This window comes from Nannobrachium achirus (genome assembly GCF_963921795.1).
Source record: "Nannobrachium achirus genome assembly, chromosome: 1".
NCBI classification, from domain to species: domain Eukaryota; kingdom Metazoa; phylum Chordata; class Actinopteri; order Myctophiformes; family Myctophidae; genus Nannobrachium; species Nannobrachium achirus.
In genome coordinates this window covers 71,459,379-71,482,199 of record NC_137810.1, presented here as the reverse complement: position 1 = coordinate 71,482,199, position 22,821 = coordinate 71,459,379, and positions in this window count along the sequence as shown.

Genomic DNA, 22,821 nt, shown 5'->3' with positions numbered 1-22,821 from the left:
GCAAAACAGACTGCTAATTATAATAGCAATCAAATGTCAAATTGTAAAGTCATGTCAAAATGTGTATTTTGTATTGTATGGGGAGTTCAGATGTGCAGGGACTTGAAGGGTTCAACTATTGGCCAGTTCATGTCTATTGTTGCCCCACCCACCCTTCTCTGATTGGGCCATCAGACTCTCTGTGAGTATTTAGCAGGGCTCTGTTCATGTTTGGTGACACTTTAGTCACTGCAAGTTGTTAAGGACTGAACGTGCTTCTCTTGGTTGGTGTATTTCTCACAGAAACTCAGAGAGCTGACTTTGAGAAATGGCTTTACTACAAACACTGAAGTCCATGGTCAATGAGAGACTATCTGCAGCTGCTGAAGAGATATTTGCGTCCGTCGGACAAATTGTAACTGAGTATGAGGACGAAGCTTTCAGCTTGAAGCAAGAAATCGACCACAAAAGCAGACTACTGGACCTGGTTTTAAAACCCTATATCAAATTGTACAGAGCAAGTTGGTAAAATAACTTTAAACACATTTGTTTCAAGTAAGAAATGTATGTTATAAGAGTCAATAATATATGGTTTAACTGTGTTCAATTAGTTAGACCATTGTTGTTTTGATATACATGATGGAATTTTGTGGGGATTAGTTCTAGATAATTTATAATACTTCTTCCCTTGTAGTTTTCTAGTCAACAACTCAGATTCTCCATTTGCTCCCATGTAAAATGTTGTGCGAAAGTTAATTTCTCTGTTTCCTGATCCTGCCGACCATCTCCTTTGAAAACAATGCAGGCTAGTTCGCTAGTAGGTTTGGGATGCTTCATCACTCAAACATACAATATTTTCTGTAAGGACATCCCAGCATTTAATGAAAGCATTTAATGAAAGCAATCAATGAGTTAAAATTTGTATTCATATTACACCAAGTCCTTATTCAAGTTTTCATGCTTTAATTTCTTCATTCCAGATCAGTGTGTGGAGGCCAGTCTGCAGGTGAAGATCAGTTCTCCAGCCAGGACTGTTTCTATTAAACAGGAACCTGAAGACCACCTTAAACAGGAACCTGAAGACCACCTGCATCTCAGTAAGTTTCAAGCACCCTGTCTTTATTTCTGTTATTGGAGAAGGTGGGCCACTACTGAGGGTGTAAAGATGAATCAATTTTTAAGTGCAGACTTTATTTTATTTTGTTGTTTGTGTGTTGTCTGCACCTGGGCATTGAAGGATGTGTGCTTGTTACGACTGGGGTCGTATTTGTAGAACTACTGTAGGTACTGTATTGCTTTGGTCCTAGTGTGGTGTGGTGTATGACAGAGCTGAGAGTGTCTGGGAGTGTATGCAAAACAGGGGTATCACTCCCAGACAGAGTGCGTGTGTGAGAGCATGTAAAAGACAGGTGTGCCGCTCCCAGCAGCTGATTGGTGGGGAAACGACCAGGATGGCTGGGATTGGTGGGGAAGCGTTCCTGGAGTTCTGTCTGCTGACTGGCTGACAAGGGTGGAGGTTGGGGATAAAAGGAGCAGCAGACCTCGGCCAGCCACGCAGGGGAGCAGACCTTGTCCTCCTCCTCTCCCAACTGGCCCCCAACATGTCCTTATGTTTTCTTATGAGTTGATGTTGATATGAGTTATGGGTTAAGTTGAGTTGAGTTGCTTTGAGCCTTTGAATAATGTTTATGTTAAGGAGGTAAGATACTGTTTGTTCTTTTGGTAGGCAAGTGATTTTCCTTTTGAGTGAGTTTTTTTCTTTTGATTTGAGTCTTGAGTTATCCTTCAGTTATTCTTAAGTGATTCTTCAGTTACTCCTGAGTTCTTAAGTTATGCGTTTTGCATTAGTTCTACTTATTCCTAGACCCCTATGTATTACGTTTCACTTCTGTTAATTGCTCCAGTTTGTTATTACCACTTTGTAAATAAACCGCACTTTATGTTGCATTTATAACCCGTTGTTGGTGTGGCTACTTGGGAGCTGGGGAAGACAAGGGTTAATTTCATGTTGTGTCTCAGGACCCCTAGACTGGGGCATAACATAAATTGGGGGCTCGTTCACTAGTTTTCTCGTGTGCTTGGTAAGGTACATTTTTTTTTCTCTCCTCTTCTGGTTGGCAGTTTGATTACGTTGGTAAAAATGAGTTTTTCGTTAGATGACTTTGTGGCAAATCCTTCTTGGGCAAAAATTGAGAAATGTAAGAAAGAAGAGTTAAGATTGGTGGCTGATGCTTATGAACTTGCTGTGTCTCCTACATTCTCTAAGGCTGAACTCCGACATCAGGTGTGCTCGCAGCTTGTCGACAAAGGGGTGATACCCCCAGTGACTGGTCTACCTGTGACTGTGAATGGTGAGAAGGAGGAGGGGGCCTTGCCCGTGGAGGTTACTGATGCGGAGGTACCGGGAACGTCCACAAATGGTGTGGGGTCCGCTCCTCGCTCACTACAGACAGGTATGAACACGGTCGATCTCCAGCTGACATTACAGATAAGACAGGAAGAGACCAGAAATAAAGAGCTGGAGATCCAAGCATTACAGCTGCGTTTAAGAGCACTTGAACTTGAAAACCCAAGGGCAGGTACACAAAGTACAGTCGGTGTCAGTAATTCAAGTATGGACATTAGCAAATATATATCATTGATGCCACAATTTAGAGAATCTGATGTGGACTCATATTTTGGTGCTTTTGAACGGATTGCTGTAGCATTGAAATGGCCTAAGGAATCCTGGGCAATACTAATACAATGTAAATTAGTAGGAAGAGCCCAAGAAGTATGTGCTACATTGTCAATTGAGCAGAGCCTTGATTACGAGGTAATTAAACAGAGGGTGTTGCAAGTGTATGAGCTTGTCCCTGAAGCATATAGACAACATTTTAGAAAAAAAGAAAAAGCTGCCAGCCAGAGTTACGTGGAGTTTGCACGCGAGAAAAGCACGTTATTCGATAAGTGGTGCCAGGCCTCTAAAGTTAATACATTAGCTGATATGCGGGAACTGATTCTACTGGAAGAGTTTAAACGATGCTTGCCGGAGAGGATCATAGTTTATGTTAACGAGCAAAAAGTGTTGGCATTGACAGAGGCTGCGGTCCTGGCGGATGAGTTTGTTTTGACTCACAAGAGTGTATTCACTTCCCCAGCAGCTCATGGGTTTGCTGTAGGCCCAGAGAAGAGGTCTCCCAAACCTGTGCGTAAAACCACGGCACCGTTATTGGGCGAGAGCCGTGAGTGTTATTACTGTAGAGAGCCTGGGCACTTGATTGCCTGTTGTCCGGCTAACCCTACGAGAAAAGGACCGTCTGATAATTTTCCTGCGGGCATTGGCCTGATTAGGTCAGTTTCTGTGCCTCGTATCCAATCTGAACGCTGTTCGATGTCTGATGTAGAGGTGGACCCTCGCTTTAAACCTTTTGTATTTGATGGATTTGTTTCCCTGACTGGTAATGAGAATGATAAAGTGCCAATAAAAATCTTGCGAGATACGGGTGCTTATCATTCTATCATGCTGGAGTCGGTCCTGCCTCTGTCGAAGGAGACTTCATGTAATGCTGATTTGCTTGTGTGGGGAATTAAAATGAGTGTGATTAAAGCACCATTACACATGGTACATTTTGGCTCACCGCTTGTGTCTGGACATTTTAAAGTAGCGGTGCGGCCTCAGTTACCAATCGGCGGTGTTGCGTTTATTTTGGGGAACGATATAGCTGGAGGACAGGTTTTTCCTCCACCCGAAGTCGTTGAATGTCCCATTTTGCCGTGTGACTCCCCTGCGTCAACCATACCAAATGTATTCTCTGTGTGCGCAGTTACGGGCACACAGACTCGTAAAATGGGTCAAATTGTTGATTTGTCTGATTCATTTATGGCTACTGTGGATGAAAATGAGCATGATGATGAAGCTGTTACTACCAATAAGAGTGAAGGTGTGTTAAAAATGCCAAATGTGTCTGTATTTCCTGTTGAATCTGAGTGGGGTCTAAAAGTAACCAGAGAAATGCTAATAGCAGCTCAGAAAAATGACCCGTCATTAACTTTGTGTTTGTCCTCTGCCATAGCCAGTGAGGGAGGCCAAAATCCAGTTGGTTTTTTTTGGGAGAATGGGGTCCTGATGAGGAGCTGGAGCCCTGGTGACAGCGAGGTGGTCACTGTTAATCAGGTAGTGGTGCCAGATAAATATCGGCCACAAGTGCTTAGTATTGCTCATGATGCCAGTTTAGCTGGACATTTTGGTATTAAAAGAACATACTATCGGGTGCTGCGTAATTTTTATTGGCCAGGATTAAAAGCTGACATAACTAAATATTGCCGTTCATGTCACACCTGTCAAATTGTAGGGAAGCCGAACCAACCTGTTCCACCGGCCCCTCTGCATCCGATTCCTGTGCTTGGGGAACCGTTTGAGGACGTAATTATAGATTGTGTGGGCCCTCTACCAAAAACAGTTCCAAGCACCAGCGCATGGAGCTCTCCTTGTTTGTTAGTTCCTAAACTCCTGGCGCTCCTTGCTCTGTTGTTTGCCCTACAGTATTTTGAAGTGTACGTTGGGTCTACTCTCCAGCCTGTAAAGGTTTTTACAGACCATAACCCATTGGTGTTTTTAGCGCAGATGCGTAATGCTAATCAAAGACTAATGCGCTGGTCCATTGTTTTGCAGGATTTCGATCTGGAGATATGTCACAAAAAGGGTATTGAAAATGTAATGGCTGACGCGTTATCCAGAGTGTTTTAAAGTGTTAATCGTACAAGGGTTGAGCACCATAGGGGGGTGCTTAATTCTTGGGAAGGGGGGTGTTACGACTGGGGTCGTATTTGTAGAACTACTGTAGGTACTGTATTGCTTTGGTCCTAGTGTGGTGTGGTGTATGACAGAGCTGAGAGTGTCTGGGAGTGTATGCAAAACAGGGGTATCACTCCCAGACAGAGTGCGTGTGTGAGAGCATGTAAAAGACAGGTGTGCCGCTCCCAGCAGCTGATTGGTGGGGAAACGACCAGGATGGCTGGGATTGGTGGGGAAGCGTTCCTGGAGTTCTGTCTGCTGACTGGCTGACAAGGGTGGAGGTTGGGGATAAAAGGAGCAGCAGACCTCGGCCAGCCACGCAGGGGAGCAGACCTTGTCCTCCTCCTCTCCCAACTGGCCCCCAACATGTCCTTATGTTTTCTTATGAGTTGATGTTGATATGAGTTATGGGTTAAGTTGAGTTGAGTTGCTTTGAGCCTTTGAATAATGTTTATGTTAAGGAGGTAAGATACTGTTTGTTCTTTTGGTAGGCAAGTGATTTTCCTTTTGAGTGAGTTTTTTTCTTTTGATTTGAGTCTTGAGTTATCCTTCAGTTATTCTTAAGTGATTCTTCAGTTACTCCTGAGTTCTTAAGTTATGCGTTTTGCATTAGTTCTACTTATTCCTAGACCCCTATGTATTACGTTTCACTTCTGTTAATTGCTCCAGTTTGTTATTACCACTTTGTAAATAAACCGCACTTTATGTTGCATTTATAACCCGTTGTTGGTGTGGCTACTTGGGAGCTGGGGAAGACAAGGGTTAATTTCATGTTGTGTCTCAGGACCCCTAGACTGGGGCATAACAGTGCTCCAATGTTTCAGTGAACTGAGGGAACACTGCAGTAAAGTCTCGTTGTATCTTTTTCCTAGACTTCCTGCACACCCCTGTGTGTAGAGAGGAGTGGAGCTCCAGTCTGGTTCAGGAGGAACAACAACCTCCACAGATTAAAGAAGAACAAGAGGAAGAGGCTGCTGGGTCAACATTGACATTACTAGCAGTGAAAAGTGATGGTGATGGTGAAAACAGAGAGACAGCGCCTGTAGCCAGCACCTCAACTGAACACATGAAAACACAAGCTGAATTAGATGACTGTGGAACATCACAACCAACTAGTGATGACCATCTTCTCTCTTCACACTGTTCTGAATCAGAAACTGAAGACAGTGATGAGTGGGAGGAGACCAGGGGAGATCAGTCAGCTTTAAACACACTGGAATCACACGAGACACAACATGTGGGAGGACAGTGCAAGCTGTCCCAGGACCTGAAATCATCAAAACAAACTCAATCCATGAGGAGTCACACAGGGAAGAAAAGCTTTAGTTGTACAGAGTGTGGCAAAATGTTTAATCAAAGGGGAAATCTGAAGACGCACACAATGATTCATACAGGAGAAAAGCCCTTTACCACAGTTTGTGGTAAAGGTTGTGTTAGCACAAGTCATCTAAAAACACACATGATGACTCATACAGGAGAAAAGCCCTTTTCTTGTACCATTTGTGGCAGAGGCTTTGTTAGCACAAGTCAGCTAAAAACACACATGATGACTCATACAGGAGAAAGGCCCCTTTCTTGTAATGTTTGTGGTAAACAATGTAGTCACAAGAGTGATCTAAAAACACACATGAGGACGCATACAGGAGAAAAGCCCTTTTCTTGTACAGTATGTGGTAAAGGTTGTCTTCACAAAGGTAATCTAAAAACACACATGAGGACGCATACGGGCGAAAAGCCATTTTATTGTGCAGTTTGTGGTAAAGGCTTTGCTCAAGCGAGTCATCTAAAAACACACATGAAGACTCATACAGGGGAATCCTTTAGTTTAAATTAGTTCACACAGACACAATATAAAATCTCCTTATCAATATAGTAAGTAGCAAACCAACTATTAATGCAATAATTATTATGTTCATTGATATGCATGTGGAATTGGAAGTACAATGCAAGGTCTGCTAAAATGATGTGTTCAGTAAAGCCTATGGCTTGTTTCAATTTCCATTGGGGGTCCTATAGTTGGATTATTATTATTATTTGTAAACTCTTGGGGGGATATTGGTAAAGTTTGTTTGATTTAATAAAGGTTACTACATGTACTCTGTGTGTGCTTTATCATTACATAATGTTATCAGTATATGTACCATAACTACTGCAACTCGCAAACCACCAATATTTACAGTCGACTTACAGAAAAACAAGGCCAAAGTGGCTTATACTAAGTGGACATGGCAACACTGCTTCTGAGACTCTGAGCAGGACCAGTGTGTTGATGTAGGAGTACAAACAGTAACACCTCCTCCCAGAGAAACATTTACATAGACACAAGTTCCAATGTCTTCATCAACACGCGGACTGTTTTGTCTTCGCAAAAGAAAGAGAACCCAGAGATGTTAATAGGTTATAAAGAGATCAAATTAAAAGGTGAGTCTACTGGAATGAGAATACAACAAAGCAATGATTTCCATTTTCCCATTTTATTTGTTGTAAAAAGCTGTCCTTCCAGTTCACAATGCACCACACTATTTACATAGGATATCAAATAAGTATAGGCTAAAACAGGTTAACATAGTGAAGCTACATGAACTTTGTTGTTGACTGTTTCCCATTTTTTCCTTTCTTTCCCTTTCCCAAATTACCAAATTAGCTGATGTAAAAGCACATTGTTTGCGTGTAGATTATTATTCACTTTCTGTTTTTTGCCTATTATGACTATGATAATGATTATTAAGAGGGTTCACGTGGTTTGCTGGGATCCTCCTGAAACACCTAAGCCACCCCCATGTTTACATATCATCTCTTGTCTTATTTCTGGGATTTGGCTGATCAAAGCTCTTTGCACTGGAGTGTTTACTAGTGAGAAACCTTTTTTTTTCTTTTGTCAGTTTCTAAATGTTTTTTACCAAACACATAAAATAGACCAAACAGATACCAGTAGGCCTATATCAATTAAACCTACTTTACAAATATGTAAGTATAGTTGTATTAATAGAGCTAAATAAATAAATCATTAAAGAAAGAAAGAAACAAAGGTTTTGTTCAAGAATGGGTGTTATAGACCTTTGTGCAAGACTGCTAAACATTACAGCAATCAAATGTCAAATTATGAAGTCAAATGTGTATTTTGTACTGTATGGGGGAGTTCAGATGTGTAGGGACTTGAAGGGTTAACTATTGGCCAGTCTCTGTCTATTGTTGCCCCACCCACCCATTCTCTGATTGGGCCATCAGACTCTCTGTGAGTATTTAGCAGGGCTCTGTTTATGTCTGGTGACACTTTAGTCTCTGCAAGTTGTTAAGGGTTGAACTTGATTCTCTTGGTTGGTGTATTTGTCAGAGAAACTCAGAGAGCTACCTTTGAGAAATGGCTTTACTACAAACACTGAAGTCCTTGGTCAATGAGAGACTATCTGCAGCTGCTGAAGAGATATTTGGGGCCATTGGACACATTGTAAGAGAGTACGAGGACGAGGCTTTCAGCTTGAAGCAAGAAATCAACCACAAAAGCAGACTTCTGGACATGGTTTTAAAACCATACATCAAATTATACAGAGCAGGTTGGTACAATAACTACAACACACTTGTTTTCATGTAAGTAAGTAAGTGTTCAATGTGTGAGACTGTTGTGGATTTAATATCCATGATGGAGTTTTGTGGGGATTAGTTCTAGTTCATTTATATTAAACCTTCCCGTGTGGTCTCTGGTCTGGGCACAAGAACCCTTCAATAGTTTTCTGTTTACAAGTCAAACAGGGCCATTTTGTGTGTGCTGTTTTGAAAGCATGTCAGACCAGTTGTGGGAATGGGATAGAGGAGGATATTTTGTTGAAATGTTAAAATACATCGTTACTCCAACTACATTTGTTGCCATTTCTTTAATCAAACGGGTACTCTAAAAACACACAAGACACAACACACAGCCTTTAGTTTTCTTTGGAGCCTAGTTAGTGAAAAGCCAATGTCTTGCACTGTATAGTCTGTTTTCACAAGGGTCAACTAAAAACACCCACATGAGTGATCTAAAAAAAATGGGTGACTACCCAGGGGAAAGCATTTTGTTTAAGTTAGTTCACATAGACACATAAATGATCCATTGGCTCCCATGTAAAATGATCCTGCACACAGTGCATGATGGACACACTGCAACCATTTTCTTTATGAAAGCAATCAATGAGTTCAAGTTTATATTCATATTACACCAATGTCTTTATTATTCAAGTCCTTATTATTAAAGTTTCCATGCTATTCCTTCATTCCAGATCAGTGTATGGAGTCCAGTCTGCAGGTGATCAGTTCTCAAGCCAGGACTGTTTCTATTAAACAGGAACCTGAAGACCACCTTAAACAGGAACCTGAAGACCACCTTAAACAGGAACCTGAAGACCACCTTAAAAAGGAACATGAAGACCACCTTAAAAAGGAACATGAAGACCACCTGGATCTCAGTAAGTTTCCAGCCTTCTCTGTCTTTTTATTGTATTGGTGAAAGAGTAATCTGTTGATACTTTTTGTTGAGGTTCTGTTTGGGAGGCACAACATTCAAATGCTATGGAGTCTCATGAGTCATTATATATATTTTTTCCCTTAGACTTCCTGCACGTCCTTGTGTGTAAAGAGGTTTCCCCTGAGGAGGAACAACAACCTCCACAGATTAAAGAAGAACAGGAGGAAGAGGCTGGTGGGTCAACATTGACATTACTAGCAGTGAAAAGTGAAGGTGACGATGAAAACAGAGAGACAGCGCCTCTAGCCAGCACCTCAACTGAAGACATGAAAACACAAGCTGATGTAGAGGACTGTGGAACATCACAACCACCTAGTGATGACCATCGTCTCTCTTCACACTGTTCTGAATCAGAAACGGAAGACAGTGATGAGTGGGAGGAGACCAGGGGAGATCAGTCAGCTTTAAACAAACTGAAATCACACAAGACACAACATGTGGGAGGACAGTTCAAGCTGTCCCAGTACCTGAAATCATCAAAACAAACTCAATCCATGAGGAGTCACACAGGGAAGAAAAGTTTTAGTTGTACAGAGTGTGGGAAAATGTTTAATCAAAAGGCACATCTGAAGAGTCACACAATGATCCATACAGGGGAATGGCCCCTTTCTTGTACTATTTGTGGTAAAGGCTGTGCTAGCACAAGTAATCTAAAAGCACACATGATGACTCATACAGGAGAAAAGCCCTATACTTGTACAGTATGTGGTAAAGGTTGTCTTAACAAAAGTAAACTAAAAACACACATGATGACTCATACAGGAGAAATGCCCCTTTCTTGTACCATTTGCGGCAGAGGCTGTGTTAGTGCAGGTAATCTAAAAACACACATGAGGACGCATACAGGAGAAAGGCCCTTTACTTGTACCGTATGTGGTAAAGGTTGCCCTACCGCTAGTGATCTAAAAAGACATATGATGACTCATACAGGGGAAAAGCCCTTTTCATGTACAATATGTGGTAAAGGCTGTCTTCACATGGGTAACCTAAAAACACACATGATGACTCATACAGGCAAAAAACCATTTTCTTGTACATTATGTGGTAAAGGCTTTAATACAGCAGGTAATCTAAAAACACACGCAATGATTCATACAGGCGAAAGGCCCTTTTCTTGTACAGTATGTGGTAAAGGTTGTCCTCACATGGGTGAACTAAAAAGACACATGAGGACGCATACAGGCGAAAAGCCATTTTCTTGTGCAGTTTGTGGTAAAAGCTTTGCTCAAATGAGTACTCTAAAAACACACATGAAGACTCATACAGGGTAAAGTCTTTAGTTTTAAGGGGTTAGGGTCTAACCCTAACCCTTTAACACAGACACATAAATGATCATTCAGTCTAAGCCAGGATGACAATGAAAAGGACACTAAAGCTATTTATGAGATCAGAGAAGATTCGCAAAAAAAGAAAAAAAAAGCTGAACGTCTGCGCTAATTATAATAGCATCAGTTACTACTGTGGTGCGGTAGACTTGCTGGTGTGTCATGTAGTTCTAATTTAGATCAACTACTTCCTGTAAGTAGGCTTAAAAATAAAACCAGTTGACGTGACTTGACTTGATTACGTTAGGCTCTTATTTTGAAATCCGCCCTACACTGAGAGGAAATGCCTCTGTGCTACTTGTTGCTGCTGTAAGCTAACTGCGACGATGCATGCTGCTGGATAAACAAAACATCACTTGGATTACTCGCAATAGTTTGGCTAAAGTTCATATTTATGATAGAAAACCATGCTCCTGTGGCTTAAACGATGTACACCGTTTGGAAGTGTGTTAAACTTTTTGGACCTACGCTGAATTCCAATAGATGAGTGGACTGGTGGTGTTATTATATCATGCTGTAAAGGAACGAGACGTCGCTCTGTCTGTAATGTATGGATGGCTGTGTCAAAAGATGAAGTCACTGGAGTTTTACATGTAAACAGCAGGTAGGCTATACTATCTAAATATGTGTTTACAGGGGGCAGCAGTAATTGACAATACGCGTTTGCTTCCTACAGTCTATGGTTTGCTTACGTTCTCTGCATTAAAATAAGCAACGGAACACTTGTTATGTTTGCAAATCAGAGATTTGGGGGGATTTATTTGTCACTCACAAAAGTGATCCATACAGATGTATGAAATACTTCGGGGTGGTGTTTCATTGGTACCGAAAGCAACGTATCATGAGTGATTGGTGTTCACTGTTCATGGCAATAGGCGAGATTTTTCCACTGCATCGCAGTGTTTCTCTCATAACATTACCCACGTGTGGCATCGGTTCAGTCAGCGACAATAAGGCTCGGACGTGCTCAGTGCGGTCAAAAACAAATGGAGGTGACGGGAAAGCCATTCAGGTCCTGGTGTCAAACGGTGAGAGAACCAGGAGCCTGTTTCTGTTGTGTGTGCAACAGAAATCTGTTATATGGCAGCATGGCAGCAACGATAAAAAGACGCTTTTCACCCCTGTATCCATACAGATGCTAATTCAAAACTTCGGGGCAGTGTTTCATTTGGGACCGACGCAGCGTAGCCTATCATGATTGGTGCTAATGGCTGTACTAGGCGGAGGTTTCTCCACTACGTGGGCAGTGTTTCTCTCATAACATTACCCACGTGTGGTGGTTCAGTCAGCGACAATATGGAGCGGTTGGTTTAGTTGTGAATGAAGATTCGTCTCGGACGTGCTTAGCACAGTCAAAAACAAATGGAGGTGGCCAGACTCTATACTAATGCAGGCCTGCAGTACTGTATAGCATCCCCACTTTGTTTTAACATGGGTGGATTGTTTAGCTGTGGTTGGCTGGATGAAACGTTTGACACAGGAAAGCCATTTAGGTCCCTGTTTCTGTTGGGTGTGCAACAGAAAGCTATGTTATAGCATCAACGGTAAAAAGACGCTTTTCAAACGGCGGCGCGGCGGTGCCGGTGGGGGGGGGGGTTGGAAAATACATTTCCGTTTTGGGATTTTTTTTTGCTTTAACCCCTGAGTGTTTGTCCACATTTGTCAGAGTTTAACAACTCATATTCATTAAGGTTAATGCAATAATTATTTCATTGCTAAAATGTGTGTAATTTGGATTCTGAAATAGCCAGAGTATATTTGGTAGATGAGTCTGGTGAAATCATCACTTAGTTTTGATTGATTGAATACTTTATTAACAGTTTGCAAATACATGTACAGGGAAGTACAGTACAATACAAGGTGTGATATATATATATATTTTTTTTCAAGAAAGCCTATGGCTTGTTTCCATTTCCATTGGGGGTCCTATAGTTGGATTACTTGTTAACATTCTACAGTGTTTTGTGTCTTTCTAAAGTTGTTTTGTAAACTCAAGGAACCCTCTTTATACCTGGGGGAAACATATTGATAATGTGTGTTTGATTTAATAAAGGTTTCACCACTACAGGTCCTCTGTGTGTGCTTTATCATTACATAATGTTATCAGAACATTTACCATAACTACTGTGAACAACACAAGAATAATCACTGCTTCATTTTATGTACGTGCACAGGATCAGGCAGATTTTTTCAGACCGAGTGAGCACTGCACGTCTGACTGCTTTGACTCTCAGATGCGAGCTGCTGTGAGCTTGTAGATCGCCAATTTTGGCGTGCAACACGGTGTGATGAGGAAGGGTTTACCATCGAACGGCCAAGCGGGTGAACGGATGTATTTCCGATTTACCATCCAGAACAGAAGAACAGTGTCTGTCCACATTTGTCAGAATTTAACAAGTCATATTCATTAATATTAATGCAATAATTATTATGTTCATTGATATGCATGTAATAATGGAGTGTAGCTGTTCACTGTGTTGACATGTGTGTTGTTTGCGTTGTTAAATTAGAGTATATATTTAGTGCCATAGTCAGTTGAAATCATCACTTAGTTTTGATTGATTGGATACTTTTTTTAACAGTTTGGAAAGACAATAATTTGGAAGTACAATACAAGGTCTGCTAAAATGATGTGTTCAATAAAGCCTATGGCTTTTTTCAATTTCCATTGGGAGTCCTATAGTTGTATTACTTTTTTTTGTAAACTCAAAGAACCCTCTTGGGGGGATATTGGTAAAGTTTGTTTGATTTAATAAAGGTTACTACATGTACTCTGTGTGTGCTTTATCATTACATAATGTTATCATAATATGTACCATAATTACTGCAACTCGCAAACCACCAATATTAGTCGACTTTACAGTAAAACAAGACCAAAGTGGCTTATACTACACTGTACAACTATACAACACTGCTTCTGAGGCTCTGAGCAGGACCAGTGTGTTGATGTAGGAGTATAAACAGTAACACCTCCTCCCACCTCCTCACAGCTCTCCTCCAGTATAAACAACACCTCCCTTTTGTCTTGGAGTGGAGAAACACCTCCTCCCAGCTCTCCTCCAGTTAACTGCAGTCAGGTGTCATTGAAAGGCTCATAACACCTTGATGATGATGATGGGCCATCATCAGAGAAACATTTACATAGACACAAGTTCCAATGTCTTCATCAACACGCAGACTGTTTTGTCTTCGCAAAAGAAAGAAAACCCAGAGATGTTAATAGTTTATAAAGAGATCATATTAAAAGGTGAGTCTGCTGGAATGAGAATACAACAAAGCATTGATTTCCATTTCCCCTTTTATTTGTTGTAAAAAGCTGATCTTCCAGTTCACAATGCACCACACTATTTTCATAGGATTTCAAATATAAATATAGCTGCAAGCAGCGATAAAGTGGCCAAGGCAGAAAAAGCAGGAAAGCAAAAAAGCATCAAGGGAAAGCAAAGAAGAAATCAAAGACAAACTAGAAGCAGTGTTCTTCCGAACAGGTCTCCGGCAGGTCAGGTGTTTTTTTTTTTGGCCTAGTGGTGACTATAATAGGCCAAAGTGAAAAGGGTACCACGTGTTCTTGGGCCTTTCACGGCAATCGGACGCTGCATGCGGGATTTGAGGCATTTTGTTCCAAAAATGTTTAGCAAAAATGTACCCGCTGGTGGCGATATAACAGGCCAATGTGAGAAGGGTGGCATCTGTTCCTTGGCCTAGTGGGAATGTGTGTGCAAAATCTCACACAAATAGCAGGCTGCGTTTGAGACATATCCAGTAGTCTGCGTTGCTTGTCTATTTCCTTCTTGGAAAGGTTCAAGGTTCAAGGTTCAATTTTATTTGTCTCCCAGGGGAGAAATGTGTCTTGGAGACAGAGTCACAGCTGCATACATATAAACACTTAACAGAAAAAACAAAACAAAAAAGAAACTCAAAAACAAGACAACCAGAAAAATACACATACAACCCATAGAGCCTCTCCTCAATTAATTATGTGTCTATCATTTAGCATTTTGATTGACAGAGGAACAAACGAGTGCTTATATCTATTATAGTAGCAGGTTGGGGTCCTAAATCTCCTGCCCGATGGCATTAGATCGTACTCTGGTTTCAGAACATGCAAGGGGTCGAACAAAATGTTCCGAGCTTGTCTTACTACTACTTGCTCAAAGATGGCTTGAGGGGTGATCGGGGGGGTGGCCATACCCATGATCTTCCCTGCCATATTTGCCAACCTAGCTATTTGAGACTTGTATACAACAGTCAGGTTACCAAACCAGCTAGACATACCATATCTCAGGATGGATTCAATACTAGCCCTATAGAAGGTCAACATAATATTTACACTGACTCCAAAAAGCCTTAGTCTTCGAAGAAAGTGTAGACGCTGATGTATCTTAGAGCATAAGGTTGTAACATGCATGTGCCAACTCAGATCCTGATCAATCTGCACTCCTAGGTACTTATAGGAGGCGACCTGCTTGATGTTATGGTCATGAACACTAATCATGCTGTGGTCTCCTATGGTCCTGGGGTCTACTATGACCTCCTCTGTCTTATTTACATTTATTTTCAGATGATGTTGATCACACCACTCTATGAATCTGTCTACTCCAGATGTATGGCTGAGGATGTTAGAATCACTATTGAGCAGACTGAGTATCACAGTGTCATCTGAAAATGTAATAAAAAATTGATCAGGATGAGAACTAACACAATCATCTGTGTACAAAGTAAAAAGAAAGGAGGAACTAACTGTTCCTTGGGGCACCCCTGTACTCCCATATGTCTCCTCGGAGAGCACCGAGTTAAATCTCACCCTCTGTGGTCTCCTGGAGAGGAAGGAGAAATACCATTTTATAATAAAGGGGTTCACATTCAGCTGTGCTAACTTACGCAGCAGAATATCTGGATGAATCGTATTAAATGCAGAAGAGAAATCTATAAATAATAGTCTAGCGTATGCTACCTTACCCTCTAGGTGTTTCAGAGTGAGATGTGCTACTGTAGAGATTGCATCACATGTACTGCGGTTCTTTGCATAGGCAAATTGATACTGGTCTAATCGAGGTCCTACCTCCTTTCGGAGTTCCGCCGTCAGAATCCTCTCCAGTGATTTTACTACATTCGATGTTATAGCTACAGGCCTATAATCGTTATTCTCGACCGGACATGCTTTTTTAGGGATAGGGACTATTACTGACCTTTTCCAGAGCTCTGGTACTGTATGCAAGTCTAAAGAGAGCTGGAAAAGCCTATGCCACGCTGGGGCTAGTTCCTCAGCACATGTTTTTAACAAAGAGGCATGCATGCCGTCTGGTCCTGTAGCTTTATTTGTCTGTATGGTTTTAAACACTTTACACACTGTGTCCAGCTCTATAACCAGTCTGTCATTATTAACATCACAATTCAGTTCATTAATGACTTGATCACATCCCGTAGAAGTATCACATTCGAAACGCATAAAGAAGTTATTAAGTTCATTTGCCCTGGCACTCTCATCTAGAGCAGCAATAGGCTTTCTCTCTGATTTCATGTTTGTCATCTCCCTGATGGAGTCCCAGAGTCTTTTTGTGTTCGAGTTGGCCAAGTCCCGTTCTGCTCGTTCCTTGGAACAGAAAGCTTGGTCCTTGTACTCTGTTAGTTCACTCTTCAGCATCAGCTGCAGAGAGACGCTTGTTGATACGCTTGTTGGCCAGCGACTTCAGTGCATGTAGTGAAGGCATGTCTCAAAGCTAGCTCGATACAGAAGGCGAACCGAAACAAAATCTATAGCTGAGTGTGGATAACTTTGACCATAGTCAAGAGGAGAGATATATAGAGATATATAAATAAAATATATTATTATTGTGGGGGTCCTTGACCTGAAAACGTTTGATAACCACTGGTTTATACAACATTTAGCAAACAATCCCAAAGGATACATTTTAACAAACAAGACCCAAAAAATATGCAACTCGCAAACCACTTTACAGAAAAAAACAAGCCCAAAGTGTAGGGATATGGTCCTTTATATCCCTTATTATAGTATGTAAATCAACTATAGTAGGCCTAAGTGTCAGAATTAAGGCCCACATTCCATCAATGGTAATGCAGATCACACCTGCACACACCACTTACAAACACCACCTGAGATCAATTGCAATGCAAATGCTGTAGGCTGTTGTGACCAATTAAGCTACACAGGCCTATTCGAAACATGCTGTGAGGGCCAAAGCAGACAATATATGTTAATGCAAATAGGCACAGCTGTAAAGACTTGATGAAATGACATCGCTGGTTTTCAAATGTGAACATTAACCCTCTGCAATTGTATTTGCTTTAATCCAAATAAAACACAATTTATTGTCTGGCAGTGTACTGTAGCTGAAGTTGGTTGAACATAACATTATCCCTAACCAAGCTAACTGTCCAATACCAGGCTAAAGATTCATGAAACATGTAATCCTGTAAAGCAAATCATATATTTAGTCTACTGCTCTGACTGAGATACAAGCTTATTAAACACAACATGTATTAAGTCAGTAACAGTAACCAACTACATCAACAATCCACTCATTCCAGACTCTTCACCCCTTCTGGCCCCCACACTGGGTAATTGCAATTAGAAATGCAGACAGCTCACTTTGGCTTCTGCTATATCTGAAGTCTGTTTTTTAAAAGTATTGAATAGGTTCTCATATATCTGTGATGTGATGAACAAACAAATTGATACAGACATACTAGCAATTAAAGTGTATATAGCTATAGCCTATAGCTGTTGTGATATCAGTTTTCCCCAAATTCAAATGCCATATGTTTTGGATCCTCTACTTTCTTAACCTGCTAAATTTGAGTGCACATGATTACTACACACCAATTAGCTCTGTTTGAACAAACAATATAACAGCAAACCCAGTCATACTGCCTACCTTGAGTATGTATCGTGTTTTGTGTCATTATAATCATCCATTCTTGAGAATTTGGACAAATCATGTCCTACCAAACCATTTCAAATTATCATCATGTATTGACACAGTTACAATCTAAACATGCAACCTGACAGAAATCAACCTTGTCCCAGACAATAATTCACAAATTAAAACACGTTTTCTTTTATAAATGCACCAATATTGTTAATCCCTGGTGTGTCCCAACCATAACAAATCAACTCTGTCAGGCCTTCTAAATCGGAACAAAAACATATTTTAAAAATGTGTAGGCCTAATGTGTAAATGTGTAACAAATATATAAAGGTTTTGTCACAACAATAATGGGTGCTCTACATGTGCAGGGACTTGAAAGGTTAAACTATTGGCCAGTTTCTGTCTATTGTTGCCACACCCACCCATTCTCTGATTGGGCCATCAGACTCTCTGTGAGTATTTAGCAGGCCTCTGTTCACGTTTGGTGACACTTTGGTCTCTGCAAGTTGTTAAGGACTGCTTCTCTTGGTTGGTGTATTTGTCACAGAAACTCAGAGAGCTAGCCTTGAGAAATGGCTTTACTACACACACTGAAGTCCTTGGTCAATGAGAGACTATCTGCAGCTGCTGAAGAGATATTTGGGGCAGTTGGACAAATTGTAACAGAGTATGAGGACGAAGCTTTCAGCTTGAAGCAAGAAATCGACCGCAAAAGCAGACTACTGGACATGGTTTTAAAACCCTACATCAAATTATACAGAGCAGGTTGGTACAATAACCCTTTTTTCATGTAAGAAAATGTGTTTCAGATATGTGGTTTAACTGTGTTCAATTTGTGAGACTATTGCGGTTAATATCCACAATGGCGTTTTGTTGGGATTATTTATAGTTAATTTATATTAATTATTTCCTTGTGGTCTGGGCTCAACAACCTTTGAATCGTTTTTTGTTTACAAAGTCTAACAGCCTCGCAGGGCTTCTGACAGTGCTTTGTTGTGTGTGCTGCCAGTTGTTACTCCAATTTCTTACTTACAATTTCTTGCACTGTATGTGGTAAAGGCTGTTTTCACAAGGGTTAACTAAAACACACATGAGGACAGTATGTGATAAAAGCCTTAATCAAATTGGTAGTCTAAAACACACATGAAGACAGGGGAAAGCATTTGGTTTAAGTTAGTTCACACAGACACATAAACGATCCTTATTCAGTCTAAGCCAGAACGACAAAGAAAAGGCCACTAAAGCAGAGGAATGATATAATCTGAAGACATGATCAACATGACTGAATAAAACAAACATGACTAATTTCTTGTGATGGCTTTGCATGCTCAAGAACAGCAGAACAGTGTCTGTCCACATTTGTCAGAATTTAACAATTCATATTAGTCAACATTGGCTCCCATGTAAAATGTTGTGGGAAACACTCATTTCTCTGTTTCCTGATCCTGCCTGCCACCTCCTTTGAAAACAATGCTATACTTCAACACAAAGCAATAAAGCATGCAATAGTTCAAGTTTGTATTCATATTACACCAACGTCCTTATTATTCAAGTCCTTATTATTAAAGTTTTCATGCTATTCCTTCATTCCAGAACAGTGTGTGGAGTCCAGTCTGCAAGTGAAGATCAGTTCTCCAGCCAGGACTGTTTCTATTAAACAGGAACCTGAAGACCACCTTAAACAGGAACCTGAAGACCACCTTAAACAGGAACCTGAAGACCACCTTAAACAGGAACCTGGAGACCATCTGGATCTCAGTAAGTTTGAAGCACTCTGGTTTTGTATTGTATTGGTGAAAGTGGGCCGGTACTGAGTTTGCTCACTAACCTGCTGTTACTTATTATGCCAAATGATTCCTCCCCACACACATTTGTGACACAGGTTATCTATATGAATCGATACCTGCTTCCACCACAATTTAAAATGTAAAATTGTAATCTGTTTTCAAGACACAACTCTGAGCTGAGTTTCTGCTTTGGAGGCACAACATTCAAATATTATGGAGTCTGATGAGTCATTATATATTTTTTTCTTAGACTTCCTGCACGTCCCTGTGTGTAAAGAGGAGGTTTCCCCTGAAGAAGAGTGGAGTTGCAGTCTGGTCCAGGAGGAACCACAACCTCCACAGATGAAGGAGGAACAGGAGGAGCTACTTGAAATACCAGAGGAAGCTGGTTTGTCAACATTGACTTTACTAGCAGTGAAAAGTGAAGATGATGATGAAAACAGAGACATAACACCTGTAGCCAGCACCTCAACTGAACACATGACAACACAAGCTGATTTAGAAGACTGTGGAGAATCACAACCTACTAGTGATGACCAGCTCCTATCTTCTGAATTGGACACGGAAGACAGCGATGAGTGGGAGGAGACCAGGGGAGATCAGTCTGCTTTAAACACATTGCAATCACACAAGACACAACATGTGGGAGGACAGCTGTCCCAGGACCTGAAACTAACACACTGCAAGAAGGTTCACACAGGGAAGACAAGTTTTAGTTGTACAGAGTGTGGAAAAATATTTTATCGTAAAGCTCATCTGCAGAGTCACACAATGATCCATACAGGGGAATGGCCCTTTTCTTGTACTGTTTGTGGTAAAGGCTGTGTTAGCACAAGTAATCTAAAAACACACATGATGACTCATACAGGAGAAAAGCCCTATACTTGTACCGTATGTGGTAAACACTTTCTTAACAAAAGTAATCTAAAAACACACACAACGACTCATACTGTCGAAACGCCCTTTTCGTGTACAGTCTGTGGTATAGGCTGTGTTAGCACATGCAATCTAAAAACACACATGAGGACGCATACAGGCGAAAAGCCATTTTCTTGTACACTCTGTGGTAAAGGCTTTAATCAAATGGGTCATCTAAAAATACACATGAGGGCTCATACAGGAGAAAAGCCCTATACTTGTACTGTTTGTGGTAAAGGCTGTGTTACGGAAGGTAATCTAAAAATACACATGAGGACGCACACAGGGGAAAAGCCCTTTTCTTGTACAGTATGTGATAAAGGCTTTAATCAAATGAGTCATCTAAAAAGACACATGAAGACTCATAAAGAATAAAATCCTTTAGTTTAAATTAGTTCACACAGACATGTTCATTCAGTCTAAGCCACAATTACATTGAAAAGGACACTAAAGCAGAGGAATCATATAATCTGACAATATCAACATGAATGAAAAAGCATAAACATTAATAGTTTCTCCATGTGATTTGTCAGTATTTAACAAGTCATATTCAATAACATTCATGATATAAGTATTATGTTCATTGATATGCATGTAACAATGGCGTATAATCGACCACAAAAGCAGACTACTGGACCTGGTTTTAAAACCCTACATCAAATCGTACAGAGCAGGTTGGTACAATAACTTTAAACACATTTGTTTCAAGTAAGAAATGTATGTTATAAGAGTCAATAATAGCATATGTGGTTTAACTGTGTTCAATTAGTTAGACCATCATTCAATATACATGATGGAGTTTTGTGGGGATTAGTTCTAGTTAATTTATAATACTTCTTCACTTGTAGTTTTCTATTTACAAGTCAACAACTCAGCTCCCATGTAAAATGTGCGAAAGTTCATTTCTATTTCCTGATCCTGCCGACCATCTCATTTGAAAACAATGCAAGCTAGTTCACTAGTAGGTTTGGGATGCTTCATCACTCAAACATGCAATATTTTCTCTACGGACATCCCAGCATGCACGCCGATCGTGCACGATGGACACACTGCATCCATTTTTGCAACCAACGTTTTTTTTTTAAAATTAAAGTAATCAACGTGTTCACATTTGTATATTACACCATAGTCCTTATTATTCATGTCACAAAGTCCTTATTCAAGTTTTCATGCTTTAATTTCTTCATTCCAGACCAGTGTGTGGAGTCCAGTCTGCAGGTGAAGATCAGTTCTCCAGCCAGGACTGTTTCTATTAAACAGGAACCTGAAGACCAACTTAAACAGGAACCTGAAGACCACCTGGATCTCAGTAAGTTTCAAGCACCCTGTCTTTATTTATGTTATTGGAGAAGATGGGCCAATACTGAGAGTGTAAAGATGAACCAATTTGTTAAGCGAGTGCAGACTTTATTTTATTTTGTTGTTTGTGTTTTGTCTGCACCTGGGCATTGAAGGATGTGAGCTCCAATGTTTCAGTGAACTGAGGGAACACTGCAGTAAAGTCTCATTGTATCTTTTTCCTAGACTTCCTGCACTCCCCTGTGTGTAGAGAGGAGTGGAGCTCCAGTCTGGTTCAGGAGGAACAACAACCTCCACAGATTAAAGAAGAACAGGAGGAAGAGGCTGGTGGGTCAACATTAACATTACTAGCAGTGAAAAGTGAAGGTGATGATGAAAACAGAGAGACAGCGCCTGTAGCCAGCACCTCAACTGAACACATGAAAACACAAGCTGATGTAGAGGACCTTGGAGCATCACGACCAACTAGTGATGACCATCTTCTCTCTTCACACTGTTCTGAATCAGAAACTGAAGACAGTGATGAGTGGGAGGAGACCAGGGGAGATCAGTCAGCTTTAAATACACTGAAATCACACAAGACACAACATGTGGGAGGACAGTGCAAGCTGTCCCAGGACCTGAAATCATCAAAACAAACTCAATCCATGAGGAGTCACGCAGGGAAGAAACGTTTCAGTTGTAAAGAATGTGGCAAAATGTTTAATCATAAGGCTCATCTGAAGAGGCACACAATGATCCATACAGGGGAAAAGCCCTTTACTTGTACAGTTTGTGGTAAAGGCTTTGTTGCGAAAGGTGATCTAAAAAAACACATGATGACTCATACAGCCGAAAAGCCCTTTTCTTGTACCATTTGTGGCAGAGGCTGTGTTAGCACAAGTCATCTAAAAACACACATGATGACTCATACAGGAGAAAAGCCCTATACTTGTACCGTATGTGGTAAAGGTTGTCTTAACACAGGTAATCTAAACACACACATGAAGACTCATACAGGAGAAAAGCCATTTTCTTGTACAGTATGTGGTAAAGGCTGTCTTCACACAGGTAATCTAAAAAGACACATGAGGACTCATACAGGCGAAAAGCCATTTTCGTGTGCAGTTTGTGTTAAAAGATTTGCTCACATGAGTACTCTAAGAAAACATATGAAGACTCATACAGTGGAAAGCCTTTAGTTTAACGTAGTTCACACATACATATACATGACCATTCAGTCTAAGCCAGGATGACAATGAAAAGGACACTAAAGCAGAGGAATCATATACATGTAATCTGACAATATCAACATGAATGAATATTGACTTGATTTTGCTTCGCTTGCTCCAGGACAGTAGAACAG